Genomic DNA, 17595 nt, shown 5'->3' on the forward strand with positions numbered 1-17595 from the left:
TACCGGCTCGGGGCTTTTTTCCTGGGTTACATGATCCCGACTTTAGTTTGGAACCAGACACAGGCAGGCACCAACTCACCCTCAAACAGCAACACCACGAAAACCACAAAACCAACCCAATATTACAACCCTGCGGGGAATCACAGGGTCAAACACTCACGGCTGGAAGCCCCAGCAGCTGCTCAGGTGAGTGAGGTGCACGGCAGAGATTCCTGTCTCCCACCGGACAGGAAGCCCCCTCGGCGTCTCCTCCAGGTGAGTGCTGGGGGTGGGGGAGGGGAAGGAAGGCGGCAAAGCACATGTGCCTTCTCCCCCCTCCCCCCTCCTGACCTGCAACACCCAGGCGGCTGCCTCTGCCTCAGCCGGCCAGGGTCTCTCGTTGCCTAGCAACAACAGCTGCTGCTTCCGGGAGACGCTGCCGGCGCGGGGCCCTCTCAGGCGCGGGGCCCAATTCGGGGGAATCGGGCAAATCGGCCTAAAGCCGGCCCTGCTTGCAGCCCTTCTCTTCCGCCCTGACTGATGGGGGGAGTATTGAGCCTCCCTCCCTTAGGCCCGTCAGCATCCCTGGGGAACACCAACGCTGCCCAACTGACTTTGGGCCAGTAGGTCAACCAATAGGGCTGCCTCCCAGGCCAGGCTGCAGCCCAGCTTCAGGACTCAGAGGAAATGGAGCTTGTATCCCTACCTACAGGACTCCAGGCATGGCCAGGCTTCTGGATCAAACGTCCCCTCTTGTGCTCAAGTCACAACAGCTAGCGGGTGAAAGACAGGCTTTCATGGCATTGGAGAGAGCAAGATAGAGCCTTGGAAGACCCAGCAGGGTTTGTGGCACAGGAATTGCCCTCAGATCCCACCGAGACTTCAGCTCAGATTGCAGGATTCAAAGTCCCGAGTGCTGCCCTTACACCATGGGACCAATAGGGAACCCCCAGACCTCTGCTGAGCTCTGGTGAGGATGACCCTGTGGGGGCAGCCCTGCCTTTGCTCACCAAGTTGTCATGCAGCAGTTTGCTGCAGCTCCAAGAGGCCTTTCTTAATCCAGCCTGAGAGGCCAGTGGGCATGTGAGGAAGTTGCCCCTTCAGTCCCAGGCCGTACATGGCCCTTCCTAGTGAAAAGCCAAGTCCTGGGGAAAAAAGGTCAAATAACACCCTAGAGAGATGCCTTCTTCCATTTTGAGGGGAATGGTTCCTACTTTACCTGACCAGGGACTTGAACCCTGGACCCTCAGATTAAAAGTCTGACGCTCTGCCAACTGAGCTAGCCAGGCTCACATATAAATGAAGCAAATTTCGTGCAGATGAGAAACTCGTCATGAAAATGAGGGCAGGAAACAATACAGAAAACCTGCTACTCTCGCTCTCTTAGCAGTCCTAGCCCCAGCCTGCTCCTCCATCCGGCGCCCTGAGGCCTTATTCTTTTTTTAGTTAAATATCAAATCCAGGAGAAAACACAGTTCTACAAAGCAAAACGAAATCACAAACAGAAATGTCATTGGAAATACAGAAATAAAAAAGGAAAATGCAATCCCCATCACTTTATCGTGTCGGGGCCATTCCTGTATCGAGAGCACCCGCGAAGGTCCCTGTGTGCTTACAAGAAACCTGGAGGAACTCATACCACAGCCTGAACATGAAACTCAACTGCTGCCAGGTGCTGCAGTAAAACCCTTTCCCTGCTGTGACGTTGCACTCTATAGGATTTTATGAAAATATGCTAATGAGTATGAATATAAAGTGACTGGACTATGCTTCATGCAAAAGGTCTCTTGTAAGGTATCATTACAAAGCTTATAATCTACTGTGTGTGTTCATCCTATTTGTATGAACCGATCATTCTTGGATCTGAAACTAGAAATATGAACTATAACTCTGAGGTCTTGTTGTAATGATGCAAAGTGAGGGCCATTAATAGTGGTTTGGATTCTTGATGGCTCCTATTAACCAGGACAATTGACTGGAGATGGCTCTGTCCTGCACCATTTGTGAGTCAGGCCAGGAAGAATGAAGGCTTGGGGGTCTCACAGGACATGTGACCATGTCGCCTGGTACAGGAATCCATCTTAAACCTGGGGCTCTTCCCCAAGAGAGAGACAAAAGATTCCTGCCTTGTACCAAAGCTGTATAAGGGGGTGGAACTGAACAAACATGGCTGCAGTCATGAGACATCCCCTAGCTACCACCTGAGCTGGAACACGGACTGTACGAGGTGAAAAGATTGGGCCCAGACATAAAATAAGTCTAGTCTGCCAAAGAAGCTTATTGAAAGATCTCTGAGGGTGAGATTTGATCTGTATTGAGTTTCATACTGTATTAGGCTTGGCCTTGCATGTTTTTGTTTTATTTTGCTCTGTGAAAAATACAAGGTCCATAGAGAAGGAAAAGAAAATGCCCTAGAAAAGTCTGTGTGTGTGTGTGTGTGTGTGTGTGTGTGTGAGATGGTGTCTAGAAACCACTTTCCTCTAGTTTCTTTTCTCTGATTTCCTATAGAAAATCTGAAGCAGGGAGCAAAAGCCATTGCCTTCTCTGAGGCTTGAACTCAGGACCTTCAGATTATGAGACTGACACGCTGCCAACTGCGCTAAGAAGGCTTGGAAAACTTTTAGGCTCAGTATGTATAGGACCCTCCTACAGCAGTGACTGGGGCAGGGAAGAAGCCAGAGATGTGCTGGAAGAAGCAGGGAGCTCTGGTGATGAGAGACTTTTCCTGGCAGCTTTCACAGCAGCAAAGAAATCAATTCAGGCTGCCAGTGAACAATCTACTGGAACTAATGGCAGCACAGGGGGGATGTTTCCAAGCTATGCACCTACTGCCACCTTTTAGAACTTACTCTCCTTTTCCTAGTAGGGCACTTTCCATGTGAATTAAGCAAAGCAAGTTGGGGAAACTACACAGGTAATAAAAACCAGTGCTCCAAATAACGCTTGAATTCATAATCCCAGCAGTAGCCCCCTCTGCGCTAACCAGTTGCACCACTGCAGGTGCCTCTTAGGCAAAGCTGGGCAGCAGGCAGTTATCAGTCTCTGTGATTCACACCTTTGCCTGGTAATTGAAAGGCTGATGCATCCAACCTACCTCAAGATGCGGCTTTTCAGCCATGAGACTCCAGGACATTTTGACAGAAAGAAAATCTCCTCTGTTTTGGTTTAGCCCCATTTGACTCCTTCTGCCCATCTTCTCCCCCTCCCTCCAGTCTCTTTCCTTCCCCACTGGGGCCATGCAGAGAGGAGCCCCAGTCAGTCTCTGTCACAAAGTCTGTATCCCATAAAGGGAGGGAGGGGTTGCTCCAAAACACTGATAATGGGGAGGGGAGGGGTGTCTGTGATTAGGAGGAGAAAGGATGGAGAATTAACAGTGGGGCCCAGAGAGATTCCCCCAGATTGGGGAGATCCCCTGCTGCCCCCCATCAGCCAGCTGTGGGAAGAACAACTTGGGATTCCTTGGGGAAGCCACCTTTAAAAACACAAGTGTAACATGCTAGTTACATTTTAATAACACCAAAGCCTCCTCAATCCCAAGGTCACAATCACTGGAATGATTTTGCCTTGATATTTTACCAGCCGCAGACACAAAGCGAGTCAAATTACAGTTTCCGTTCGGAGTCAGTGCACACACAGGAATCCGGAGGCTTTTAATTCCTTAGGTTCTGCTGCCATTTCATTTCTGTCCTGTTCCAAGATTTATCATTGTGCAAAGCAACGTTAGGCCCTTGGGAGTGTCCCCCTCAGTGCTGCCTGCCACCCTTGGGCAATTTAAAAGGGCCTGGGGACACCCGCCACCACCACCAGCAGCACAAGGGGACTAAGGCAGTTGTTAGCCAAAAGGGCTCGTTTTCCCCCCGGAGCTTACCTAATTACACCAAGGAGGCACGGAGACAGGAAGACAAGTACCACACCCTTTATTGATCGGTCAGCTGAGCGGGTGTTCCTCTCGGCTAGTGCCAGAGAAAGAGACACACCTTACATGGCCAGATGGGCCTATCTTTATACCCCGAAACAAACAATTTAGCCTACGTTTGTCTACGTCATTTGGTTGACCTGTAGAACCTGTACATGCATCTGTTAGGGGATAATTGGATATGCAGGATACATATATCATTTTGTGGGGGCTACAAGAGACATACAGCTGTTAAGGATACATTTGTCATTCTGAAGGGGACACAAGATACATCCGTTGACCCTTTGTACTAGATACTTTGGATGCATACATGTGAACGCAGCTGCATACACTTGGGGAGCCAACATATACTTGGGGAGCCAAACAAAACTGATAAGCGAAATAGCTGACTTAGGTAGATACACGGCCTTCAGTCTAATGAGTTCTGTAAGCTTTCCAACACGGTTTGGGCAAGCATAGCATAACTTTGGTTCACTCAGGCCTAATGCAAAAAGGCTTCATTAGCACTATGATTTTCCAACACAGTTTCCTGCCCACCCTCACTCCATGTGGCACGCCACTCCCGGGAGCGGCTGGCACGTCCCTGGTGTGGGGGAGGTCTCCGTGCGCTGCCCCGCCCTGAGTGCCAACTCTGCCAACTGTGGCAATGGGAGCTGCGGGGGTGGAGTCTGCGGGCAGCCATGCACAGAGACACCCCTGGCCCTCCCGCTTAGGGGCTGCTGCCAGAGGAGGGTGCAGGTTGCTTTTGGGAGATGTCCGAGGTAAATGCTGCACCCCTCACCCTCTCCTGCACCCCCAACCCAGACCCCACACCTGCACCCAAACTCCCTCCAAGAGCTTGCCCCCTGCACACCCTCCTGCAGCACAACCCCCTGACTGAGTCCAGACCCTGCACCCAAACTCTCCCAGAGCCCAGCCCCTCTCCCTCCCACACCCAAACTCCCTCCCAGAGCCTTAGGCAGGTGTGTGTGTGGGGGGGGGGGGGCAGGACTTGGTCCCATTCTGGGCACCACCAAAAATTGTACAAACCTGCCGCCCCTGTCCAGCCCAACCTTCTGATGATGCACCTCAGCTCACACCTCTGCAGGGTTTGAAGCTTCCATTGCTTAAACTCCAGGACACTGAGGGATTTCAGCTCCCCTTTGCCCACAGGGAGCTTTCACCCCACTCCCAGCCAGGTTCTTGTCCATGGGATCACTGTAGGGGGGCTGGGTCCCGCTGGGTCTTTTCTCTGTGACAGGCCAGGGTGCAATAACTGGGGCATCTGAGCACCCAGGACCTTCTGTGGGGCTGCCATTCCCCTTCCCCTTCTGTGGTCTCATCTGTCATTGACTCCAGCCTCTTTTCTACCCATCGTCAGCATCATCCCAAGCAAGCTGCACTCGCCTCAAAAAGACAGTATCCCCTGTTGGGTGTAAATCACTGACCTCTCTCCTCTCTGAGCACTGACTGCCCCTCTGTTTCCTTGCCTCTCAGTCTGTGCAGATGGGACCTTTCCCTCCAGTGCTGGAGGATTCGCCCTTCTCATCTACCCTTGTCCCAAGCAGCACAGTGGGTGGGAATCTTAAATGTACCAAGGTGACTTAGGAGTAGAACCCCCCCTCCTCCCCCAGACCTTGCATGCAATTGGCACTTGCCCCTTACTGAGCAGGATTGAAACTGGTGCAGGGAGACTGGTGGGCCACATCCCAGCTGGGCATGAGCAAAGCACCAGGGTGAAAAAAAATGAACTTGGAGATGCTGGGGATCGAACCCAGGGCCTCATACATGCAAAGCATGTGCTCTACCACTGAGCTACATCCCCACATGGGTTAGGTGGACTATGGATTACACTCAGATCCCTCCTGTTTCCACTGTATCCAGTGACCTATAAGCCTCACGAGAAGCCCATTCCCCTCTCTGAGGGCCAGTCCTGCTCTCCTGGAGGTTAATTGTTCATAGGGGTCACTTTGCAGCAGGGCCAGATTCTATGTGTGGGGCAGAGAGAGTTTGTGTCCTGGTCTCAGGGTGCAGAGATACATTCAGCCCTCTCCCCTGCATTGGGTGGGGGGTGCTGCCACCCCATGCTGTAAGGTCATGGTGGGGGACGCTGTGAGCAGCTCCACACCTCACCCTGGTGGCAGAAGTGGGGTGGGGAGCTCCAGGTGTTTCCACCTGCCTGTGAAGTCCAGCTTTCCCCAGCACATTCACTGCGGTGCAATTGGGTCACTGTTTCCATGGCTGAACAGCAAAGAATCACTCCCAGTTTCCCTTCTATCGGCAGCAGGAATAGCCTGTGTCAGTGGTTAATGAGGTGAATCTTGTGGTAGATTGTTATTCATTCCCCACCTTGACAATTCACGCAGTCCCTTTCCTACTCAAATCCCCAGCACCTCGGTGATCCTGGTAGCAGGGGTTGGGTCCTGAGATTTTCAGGGTCCTTTTTCCCCTCCACCTGGAGTGAACTCAGCTTTCCCCCCATCCCAGACAATCCATGAAATAACAACAGGGGCATAAAGAAAGCGGGAGGGAACATCTCACGGCCAGGGCTGGATGTGCCCAGGGCCACCTGCTTGTCCATTGTTTCCATGGAATTTGGCCCCCTGCTTTGCACAAGGGACAGAGAAAGATCTTGCTGTTCCTGTGTCTGTGCAAGGAAAATTGTGCTTCCCTAGGAAAGAGAGGCGGGAAATGGCCCCATGGTGGGACAATATCCTCAGGATTAAGACCTAAGGACTCAGGCTGAGAACTGATAGAACTGCACTCATCTGGGATTTAACAAATTGTCTTCCATGGAGCAGGGCCAGATCCAGCGTTTTTGCCACCCCAAGCAGAGGGGAAAAAAAAAAGCTGCAATCAGCAGCAAGTCCTTCCCTCCAAGAGGGCCAAACTGCTGCTGAAGCCTCCCCTTTCCATTGACCACCCCAGGCACCTGCTTGCTGCGCTGGTGCCTGGAGCCAGCCCTGCTATGGAGACACTGGGAAAATGGGGGAATCAGGAAAATACCATGGATTCGTTTACATTGCAAGTGAAGAATAACTGAAGCATTTTTGGTTTAAAGTCACTTTTCCCTGACTGGGAATTGAACCCAGGCCATAGTAGTGAAAGTGCTAAATCCTAACCACTAGACCACCAAAGAGCTAATGCAATTTTTCTTCTCTCTTATGCTACATTTTCTTAGGCTACTTTCTATCCACTTTCTGAAACTGCTCCATTGTCCATTCCCTGAGGGGCTAGGAGCAGAAAGTGCAGGAATCCCTGTACTCAGGGTCACAACCTGAGCCCAACTCAAGCCACTGAAACAAACTCAAATCATGCTTCCTCCAGCAGGATCACAGGGCTACACAAAAAAACCCCATGAGGAACAATCCTCCTCTGCCTTCATTTACCCCATCGCAACCCTCTCAGCAGCCGACTCTTGCAGGAAGGACTGAGCTGATAGGAGCTCTGGCACAGAGACCAAGGGAGGGGTGTTGCTCCCCCTGGGTGTGAGCTGATCACATTCTGACTCTGTGTAACGGGGCTCTGAGCTTTGCCATCTTGTGAGTTCTGAGTGCTGAGCCCCCCGGACCCTTCTGCTGGGAGCATGGGGATTGCACAACAGCTGCAAGCCCTTTTCCCGTCTCCTTGTCTTCCTTGGCTTCCCCAGACCTTCCCCACAAATGGTTGTATCAGATGATGGAGGGATCTACGGACCTGCAGGTTTCCCTCACCCACCCCTTAAGGCAAACAGTGATTCCCTTCTCTGACACTCCTGGGCCTGGGCTTCTTTTGAGTTTTTCCTCAGGGGACCTGATTCCCTGTGAAAATGTGTGTGTGTGGGGAACTGGCTTGTCTACCCCCTCTCTGGGAGCTGAGAAGCTTTTTCAGACTCTCCCCCACTAGATGAGTCCAACAGCACCTCCCACTGGTGGGAGAATCCTAAATTCCACCCTCCGCGCTGGTTACTCTGACCAGCTGATGGCGACAGCATGTTAAATCAACCCCAGCTCTCTGGGCTAGAGAGCTGCATCTAACCAGCCTTGTGACAACTCTGGTTTGCTCGCTGGAGACATAACGAACCAGGAAAGAAGGCAAATGTCAGACAGGGAACCTTAGCTCTGCAAATAAATGCCCTCAGGGCTCCTTCTACACTGCGACTGGGCACTTGACTGTCTTCAAATCCGGCTAGCCCAGTTGGTAGAGCATGAGACTCTTAATCCTCCCAGCATGAGTTTAAGCCCCATATTGGGCAGCAGCAACAGCTCTTAGGTGTCACTCTTCTGCTTATAGTCACAGCCCAAAATGAAATAAATTCTCTGTCCGCTCTACAATCTTAGGCAGATCAGGTTCCTTCCTCTCTGAGCTTCAGTAAAACATGAAGAGAGAACAAATAGAATTTTCTCCTCTTCCATTCTACCCCAGGCAAGAAGTGGGGATAATATCCATTTAATGGATGACTGCAGAGAGAAAAGTTTGGTCTTTATAAATAGGACAATGATCAATTGTTCTCCATGTCCACTGACGGTAGGACAAGAAGTAATGGGCTTAATCTGCAGTCAGGGAGATTTACGTTAGATGTTGGGAACAGCTTTCTAACTCTGAGTGTAGTTAAGCTCTGGAATAGGCTCCCAAGGGTGTCTGTGGAGTCTCTGTCCTTGGAGGTTTTTAAGAACAGGTTGACCAAACCTCTGTCAAGGATACTCTGCATATACTTGGTCCCATAGACAACCTGCTCTGGCTCTGGTTCCCTCCTTCTGCTCCCTGCCTGGGCCGGCTGCTGTGGGCACTTGATCCCACATGGCCCTGACGCATCGTCTCTGCTTGGCCCTGCCTCAGCAGCGAGGGCTGGATTTCATGACCTCTCCAGGGCCCTTGCAGCCATACAGCTCTGTAATTCGATGCCATTGCAATGTAATATAAACAACAACAAAAGTGGAAACACCCCAATCTAACATCTAACAATTCAACGGGAACTGACATTCCACAGCACAAAGTGACAACACGTAGGAGTGCAAAGCCCGACAGTTCAGCACCATGCAAATGAACTCCCCATGGGGCAAAATGACACACTGCAAAAGAGCTCAGCTCAAACCAACGCAACACAAGGCAGTGCAAAAACCATACACCACGAAACAATGTGTCAGAGTGCACAGTGACACTGTGCAAAACAGCTCAGCGTGGAACAACGACACAGCACAAACCCACACAACAGAATCATATAGAAAGGTAGGGCAGGGAGGGACCCCGAGAGTCAGGGCCAAGTCTCCCTAGGCCACCCCGACAGGTGTTTGAAGAACAGGGAAACAAAGGGCACCATGAACTTATGTTTTTTGGATGAGCCAAGAAAAGGGAGCAGCATTGTCCCCCTCGGGTAGCCCCGTTCAATTCCAGGTCAGAAAGCAAAACTCTTCTGCAAGAACATCCAAAAAATGTTGTGTTTCACTTCTCTTCATAAGTACAGTTGTGTGGTAATTAAATGATGACCCTAAAGTTTCATGAAAGTGTGGGAAATACGGACGTATCTGAGAAAATGGCTTGGAATGAAGGAAGACAAAAAATTGATGGGTCGAGAGAACAGGCCCTGTTTCCCCCTGGTTTGGAGCTTCTCTCACAACTACTGGAATAGCAAAGCTAAGCAAATGGGGTTCTATTGTTGCAAAGGAGATTGAAGTGAGGCCATTTTCTCCAGAGAGAATTAAATGGTCATGTCAGGAGTGGGATGTGAAACCACATCTCTATGCAGAGACCAGAACACCCAAGGGATTGAAAAAAAAAGAGTTGTATAACTAGCACTTTAGACCAGTCCACCATCCTGATACTACAAAGACTATGACTTATGAACCCTAGTTTTCATTAATAGTTGATGAACTCTTTAGGGAGGTTGAGACGGCACATCTCTTTCAACTCCTAGAGACCTTCTACAGCACAGCTGATTTTTAGACACACTCACCCGGACCTAAAGTTACACGTTTCCTGGAGCTCCATGAGTTCTGCAGTGTTGTAATGTCCCTGCTCACATTTTAAGTGAATAAAAGATGAGTGCTGGCATTCTGAGACAGTAATGGTGAACCTCAAAATCCTGCTCTGTGGGCCAGACAGTTAAGCAACCCACAACCTCTACCATGAAAGCATCCTCTCTAGGAACAACTCACAGGTCAATATCTGGGGTGTGAAATCCTCATTTCTTTGTTGTTCTATCACTGTAGTCCCCACTTTCCTATTGCTTGGCTGTATAATCTCTGTCTGGTTCTGTGACTGTTTCTATCTGCTGTATAATTAATTTGTTGGGTGTAAACCAATTAAGGCGGTGGGGTATAATTGTTAAGATAATCATGTTACAATATGTTAGGATTGGTTAGTTAAATTTCAGTAAAATGCTTGGTTAATGTCTAGCTAAGCAGAACTCAAGTTTTACTATATAGTCTGCAGTCAGTCAGGAAGTAAGCGGGAATGGGAATGGGAATGCGAATGGGGTAGGGAATTGGAATTATATTTTGCTAAGGGAATAGGAACAGGAATGGGAACAGGGACACAGGCAAGGCTCTGTGGTGTCAGAGCTGGGAAGGGGGATACTGAGGAAGGAAATTGGAATCATTGCTTGCTGGAAGTTCACCCCAATAAACATTGAATTGTTTGCACCTTTGAGCTTCATGCATTGCTACTCTCTGGTCATGTGAGAAGGACCAGGGACTGGGAGGGTGATGGGATAAACCCTCTAACAAGTATGTCTTTCAGGGTATGAAAACCCCCAGAACCAGTATAATTAAGCTGACCTAAGCCATGGTTAGATAGTGCTAAATGAAAGGAAAGATCGTTCTGACAATGCAGCTATTACAGGGATGGAAAACCCCTCCCCTCACTGTAGCAACTGTCTACTCCACAGTGCTACAGCAGTATTTTAAGTGTGGACAGCCTCAGAGTGAGACCAGATCTTGCTCCATGGAAGCTCAGGCACTAAGACAACAGCAATGACAATACACTAATGCTTCCATAGTTGGAAGAGTTCAAACCTGCATGGGGAGACCCCAAGGAATTTTTAGCCCATGGCCTTAACCACTCAGCCACAACTACTTGATGTACAGCTGTTTCATTACACAATGTTTCTGTTCTCACAGAATTGTCACTTCAAATTCTTCAGACCAGCTCCCCCAGCACACTCACGGCTGAGCATTAGTGTAAGTGTGTCCATGGCAGAACAGCAAGAGTTCCTGCCCATTTCCCTTCCAGCTGGAGCATGATGAGAGTGTGTTTGTGGCTAACGACATTGCTTTAGGTTGTTGTTCATTCCCCACACTGACAATTCAGACAGTCCCTTTCCTATTCGAATCTCCACCATATCATTCCAACAGCCGGGGTCAGGATTTCTCTGGGGTACTGAAATGTTTCAGGGGTTTGGTGCATGAACTGAGCCTTGCATTCCATCCCTGATGTTTCATGGACTAACAACAGCAGCAGAAAAAAAGAGCCGAGCCAATATCTCCCTGGCAGGGATGGAGGTGCCACGTCCCCTCTGTCTGACCATCGCCATTGCAGGAGAGAAGGGTTCACTGGAGTCGAATGCCCTGGCTCAGACAAGAGACACAGGGAGGTTTTGCTGTTCATGGATCTGTGCAAATGAAATTGTGTCTATGTGTGAAATTGAGGTCGGAAATGAAACGTCCACATGGTGGCCCAATGCCCTAAGGAATGTGGGTGAAGGAGTTGGGCTGGAAAATGATTTTACAGGAGTTCGTATCAATTTATTGCCCTGATTAAAATCTATGGCTAAAAGGCAGCCACTGTTGTTAGTACTTGTACCTGTGTAGGGACACCCCAGTGGGTGTCAAGTCCATTGCGTTAACGAGGGATAGTCGATTATTTTATCAAGATCCAAATTTCTTTGTCAAGGTCCAGTCAATGTCTAGACAGCAGAGAAAATAATACACTGATGATAATATGAAGAATATAGAAAGATTTTGCAGTCACTATGGGCATAACTATGATGATTGTTTCATGTTTCACTCTTAATATCTGGCACCACCATCTTTCCCTTTAGTCTTGTAGTTTACCGAGGGTAAAACTAAACATCTCTTCAGATACCAGGGAGTGTTTGTGTTCATTCCTGTTAGCTACACAGGGGTTTGATGTTACTGCTTTCAATCCTCCAGCTCTGCTGGGATAAGTAGCATTCCAGGGAGTCACTATGCCAGTCAACTGCTAGAGAAGACAACACAGACAGGGATGGCAGCAGGGCAGACTGGAGCTCCGCGGAGACGGTGGGACCAGGTCTCATCAATGGGGAGGTGGCCACCCCACCATGCACAAGGCTGTGCCAGTAAGTGCGGCGTGTGCTCCACGGTGCCCTTACTCCCTGCATGTGGTGGTGGAGGGCAGTTACTGAGTTCGGTTGGTTTGGGAAATTTAGGGCTTGGCTACACTTGCAGAGGTAGAGCGCTGGGAGTTAAACCACAGCAGGGAAACCGGTGCCGTGTGTTCACACTGACAGCTGCAAGCGCACTGGAGTGGCCACATTAGCAGCTCTGGCAATGCCACAGAGAGCAGTGCAGTGTGGTAGCTATCCCAGTGTGCAAGTGGCTGCAATGTGCTTTTCAAATGGGGGGCGGGGGTGGAATGTGACAGGGAGTGTGTTGTGTGTACGTGGGGGGAGTGACAGTGTGTTTGGGGGCTGAGAGTGTGTCAGCATGCTGTCTTGTGTGTTCAGACAGCAGCAGACCCCCACCTCCCCTCATACACACTCACAACAGCAGCAGCATTCCACACTAATGGCTGCTTTGTCCCGGAGCAGATAAGCAGCCGCTGTCAGAAACGGAGCTTTGAAAGGGGATATCCGCATGCCTGCAGCTGATTTCAAAACAATGACCAGAGTGGGCACTTGACTTCAGGGGATTATGGGACATTTCCTGAGGGCAATCACAGTGCAGTGATGCAACACGTCGTCCACACTGATGCCCGGGTATTTCAGCAGGGCTCAGCAAGCTTTATGCTTCTCATGGAGGTGGATTACCAGGAGCGCTCCACCTACAGAGCCCAGGTGCTCCATGTGCCTTGCCAGTGTGGACACCTCAGGAGCTAGGGCGCCCTGGGCTGCTTTAATGGGCTCTAGCTTGCAAGTGTAGCCAAGCCCCTAGACTATGTCACTTGTGTGACTTACTTGTGCTATTGTAATAAACACAATAGACGTGCAATGGTCAGAAATTGCACCAGCAGAGAAGTATATTGCAGGGAAACCCTAAGGAAATTAAGAGTTTAAATTATCCTCCACATGTCCCGTGTCCCACTAAAATGAATCCAACCCACAGGGCACGTGGGCAGAAGTATCGGTGTCAGGATGCTACATTGTTAGCACAGTAAATGAAGCTGCAAAATAAATGATGTTTAAATGACCTCACTCTACTTTTTACAATCCTGTGTTAAGAGGTAATAGATACAGATGGACACCAGGCAGGGTCGTTTGGAGGGTGAAGCCTTTATGCTTCCATCCCCCACCACTGTCAAGTTTTAGCAAATTGGGACAAGTCAGCAAATAAGAACAACCTCAGGTCTCAGTAACTGCTGCAGGTAGCAAAGTCCTACAGGGAGCAGTTTCTGGCACTACACCTGCGCAGCTCTGCTCCCCGGCTCTTCTCCGGCTCCTGCTCTCTCCTTAGCTCCGCCCCACTCTGGCCCAGGCAGTTCCAGCTCCCACGGAGGATGGGACCCCCTGGCCTGGTGACTCCCTCATTACACTGCCTGGCCTGTCAGTGCGGCTAACTTGGAGCTTTGGCCTCTCCCCATTGCCCCTGGGGACTGTCAGTCTCAGGGTCCTGATTTCCCATTGGCCCTTCCCCCCTCTATTGGTGCTGGGAACTAGCCAACCAAAACCCCCACTAAGCTTTAGTAAGGGGCCAACAGTCCCTTACATGAGCCGGCCCCATGAGGGTCACTGATGGCCAGAGAAGGCAATGCCCTTAGTAACAAGGGTTTGGGGGTCACCGAGGCCAGTAAGGGGGTCACTATGTCGGCCCTATAACCCTGGGTGTCAGGTCACTGTGCAGCTTTGATCTAGAGCTCAGATCCCAACAACTGACCAGCAGCCCACAGCCTCCCCCTGGGTCTGCCCCATCTGGTTACTCCTTACAGGCCGACCTTACCCCCCTTCCAGTCCCGGATTCACCCCCTAATCATCCTACTGCCGCTCAGAGCCACAGCCGTGGAGGCGCTGAAGGAGGCAGGGGTGACTCTAGGGTGGAGTTCTTCTCTAAAGATGGCTGGCAGAAAGGTGGTGCTCAGCTCTGTCAGCAACCTGCCCAGTTGCCTCGCTGCCAGGGGGTGCAGACATTTCTCTAAGGCCATTAAATGGGTATTTGGCTTCTGAGTGAATGTGAGGAATGTGCAATCCTGAGAGGGAATTTCCATCCTTCTTCTTAGTGCTCTTCAGAGCCCCAGTGGCCTAATGGATAAGGCATTGGCTTCTTGGCTTCCTAAGCCAGAGATTGTGGGTTCAAGTCCCATCTGGGGTGGCAAAACTCCTTCCTTCTTGTATATTTGCAACAAAGCCTTGGTGTTATTTTCCCCAAGGAAGCTGGGAGACGTTTGAACCCAAAGTACTGGATCTTGGGAGCAATCCCCCAGAAACAGCATCTTCCACTTGACAAATCCTTTCTAGACCCATCAGTAGCAAATACTTAATACTAGTGTTTGTCTGAGAATAGAAGGAAGGGGAGTGTTTACTCCGACACCTCAGTGAGTGACACAGACAGAAAGAGCAAGGCCGTCCTGAAAGAGAATGGATCTGTCTGGAGACAAAGCAGACCCTGAGAATGAGCAACTGTGTGAAAAGAAGAACTTCAAATGTGTGTTAGGTGTTAGATAGGAGCTCTCACTGAACTGAAAGAGGGAGATCACTTTGTGACGGGTTACACCTCTTCTTAAGGGTGTTTGTCTGGCTGGCAGCCCTGGTTCCCAGGTCTCTCCTGAGGGAAGAAAGTTTCTGCACAAAATACCAAAACTTTTAACAGAGAGGAGGGAAAGGCAATGGCCACATGATGGGGCCAATATATACGACAACATAGTTCTTCTATGCGGGATGACTCTGAACACTGACTGATCATCACTCCCTTGGATTTGAAGAGATGTTTAGTTTTGCACTTGGGAACCTGTAAGGCTGAAGCAATTTTATGGATGGTGACACTAGGATAAAAGGGTTATTTAATGTTGTAGAAATTGTTAAAAACACTGAGCTTAAACTGGAACTGCCTGTTATTAAAGGCTGGTTTCCCCACGTCAGTTCCACAAGCTCTGCTAGAAACACCCTGGGTTATCTCCTGGCTTGGTGGGAACTGGAGGGAATCGTCCCCTGCTGCCCTTGGCTCCAGGCTGGTTTTTCTGGGGAGGGGACGTGGAATTGATTTGTTTGCTGTTGAGAAGGGAGCCAGGCCAGTTCTCAGGGAACGAGAACTCCCAGCATCTTCCCAGCCCAGCCCAGGCAGCTGCCCTGTCCCAGCCTCTGTTCCCCTGGGGGCCCTGTGTGTTTGACTCTAGAGCAGGCCGGGAGCAGCAGCTGAGGCAGAGGACAGCCTGGGCCGGGCAGATAAGAAGGAGTTTAGCCAGCAAAAAAGGTAAAATGGCAGTGGAGTGTTACCTTGGACTCGACGGCATTTCTCCATTGGTCTGTCTGCTTGGGGGCAGGGACAATAACACGTCCTGCTGCATTCGTTATTTCAAAGGGAGGTTTAGGATTTTCATTCTCACACACGGTGCACAAAGCAGGACTCAACCTTTGCTGTAAACTAAACAAGCTGCCCACAGATTCTAGGAGCCACAATGAGCATTTGGGTGAGAGCTCAGACCTGCCCCTGTCTCAGAGGGAGACAGGGGTCATCTGTGTGGGGACTGGACCACTGACCTATCAGCTCTTAACTCCCAAACTTTCAGTAACTCTATTATCAGTGCCTGTGAGTGTTATTTAAACCATAAGAAAAACCACCCTGGGCTAGAATTCTCTTCTGACAGTAGCCAATAACAGGTACCCCAACATCCAGCCAACAAGGCACCACTGGGAGTTGAACCCAGAATCTCCTGTTTACAAAACAAACGCTTTAGCCAGCTAAGCCATGGTGCCTGGGGGTAGCTATAACACACTGTCTGCCCACACCTGACTCCCTGCCATCCCCACTGGGGCCTGACAAGCTTTGCTTGTGTTTGGATTCCGCAAAGCAGAGGAGCAGGTGACGTTTTCCTTGCAAGCTGTGTGTGTGTGTGAGTGAATCTTTGGCCAGGTCTGCACTACAAAGTTGTTTCAGCAGAATGATATTGCTCAGTTGTGTGAAAAACACACAACGCTCCCTCGGTCGGCAGCTTGTGGCTGGTGTACACACTGCAATGCCATGTCTGGCGACAAAAGTGCCCTGTTTTGCTGACAAAATAAAACGACTTCGATGAGAGGCCTAGAACTTTTTGCAGCAAACTTAAAGTGGCAGAGTGTCACTGTAGATGCTGCTGTTCATTATATCAGCATAACTGGCCTCTGCCAGTACCCCACAATGCCCGCCGTGAACTCGCCTACCCTGCATTCCTGCTACAGAGGCTGGGCCCCTCCCCTTTCATCGCTCTGGGAAGTTCTCACAGCTGAGCCTGCTGCTCTGCTCCGGCAGCCAGGAGCAAATCACTGCCGTGGATGCTGCTCTCTCCCGCACTGCGAACACAGAGCAGATGGTGGGAGTTTCCTTACAGTGTAAGGGGGCCACTGGAATCCGAACTGTGACACGCCCAGGACATCCCTTCCCTTGAGGAGGCTCTTACCTTCTAAACAGGGACGTCTGTTTTCTAGTAAAATCACGAAAAGGGAAGGAGAAAACTCGAAAGAGGTTCCCCCTGGTGCTCACGTACGTGAACCCGAATACTCTCTCAGTCCTCAAAGAGAGACCTGGAGAAGGAGACTTGCTGAAGCAAAGCCACAGGGGTCTCTGAGGTTTCCCTGGCCCCTCACCCCGTCCTGCCTGGCTGATGTCAGCATCTCTCTGTGAGGTCACCACCTCCCCACCACCTTTGACCAATGGTCTGAGGTCCTGCAAAAGGCCTTTGTGATGTCACTGCCACACCCCTCCCTTGCTGGGCTAATGTCCTGCCCCTGCCCAGGCACTGTGGAGGTTTGAGCTACTCCCTGTGGATCACCCCACTCAAGGAGCGTTCGTTCTAGGAAGCAAGCCGGCTAGACAGGAAAACATCAGACGCTGTTTGGATGGACAGGGTGGGTCTCAGGGGAGGGGCAGAGAGGGTGGGTGGGGGGAACTGAACGCAATGCTCCAGATGTGGCCTCACCAGTGCTGAATAGAGGGGAATAATCACTTCCCTCCATCTGCTGGCAATGCTCCTACTAATCCAGCCCAATATGACCAGTTACCCATATTGAATGCAGACACAGCAATATCTGATACATTGGTTCCTGTCCATTCAGGAGGTTATTTCCCACCTATTCATAAATAATGAAGCTGCTCTAAGTGGAGGGGAGAGAGCTGTCCCATCCGTGCAGTTAATCCATCTCCCCGAGAGGTGGTAGCTATGTCACTGGGGGAAGCTATGCTGGTGGGTGTGCAAGCTGTGGTGTCTCCATGTGTATATAAAGTTTAATCAAACCCCATTTTTAAAACCCCTGTGGTCTGGGAATAGAAAAGGAGCTCACTGAGGCAGAGCCCGTCCTTCAAAATCCTTAAGATCACTGACTTGCCAATGCAAAAGTCGTGGGGGTAGAGCTCAGTGGT

General features: G+C 50.3%; 5 non-coding genes across 5 annotated transcripts; all 5 read right to left on the reverse strand.

Annotated features, from left to right (window-relative positions):
• Positions 1–1195: 1195 nt before the first annotated feature.
• Positions 1196–1268, reverse strand: TRNAK-UUU. Its single transcript has one exon. It is a non-coding gene; the product is annotated as a tRNA-Lys (tRNA).
• Positions 1269–2515: 1247 nt separating this feature from the next.
• On the reverse strand, positions 2516–2588 carry TRNAM-CAU. Its single transcript has one exon. It is a non-coding gene; the product is annotated as a tRNA-Met (tRNA).
• A 3039-nt stretch (positions 2589–5627) lies between these two features.
• Positions 5628–5699, reverse strand: TRNAA-UGC. Its single transcript has one exon. It is a non-coding gene; the product is annotated as a tRNA-Ala (tRNA).
• A 1242-nt stretch (positions 5700–6941) lies between these two features.
• TRNAE-UUC lies at positions 6942–7013 on the reverse strand. The gene has a single exon. It is a non-coding gene; the product is annotated as a tRNA-Glu (tRNA).
• Positions 7014–15882: 8869 nt separating this feature from the next.
• TRNAT-UGU lies at positions 15883–15956 on the reverse strand. Its single transcript has one exon. It is a non-coding gene; the product is annotated as a tRNA-Thr (tRNA).
• Between the last annotated feature and the right edge of the window lie 1639 nt (positions 15957–17595).

Source organism: Mauremys reevesii, linkage group 12 (genome assembly GCF_016161935.1).
Source record: "Mauremys reevesii isolate NIE-2019 linkage group 12, ASM1616193v1, whole genome shotgun sequence".
NCBI lineage: Eukaryota > Metazoa > Chordata > Testudines > Geoemydidae > Mauremys > Mauremys reevesii.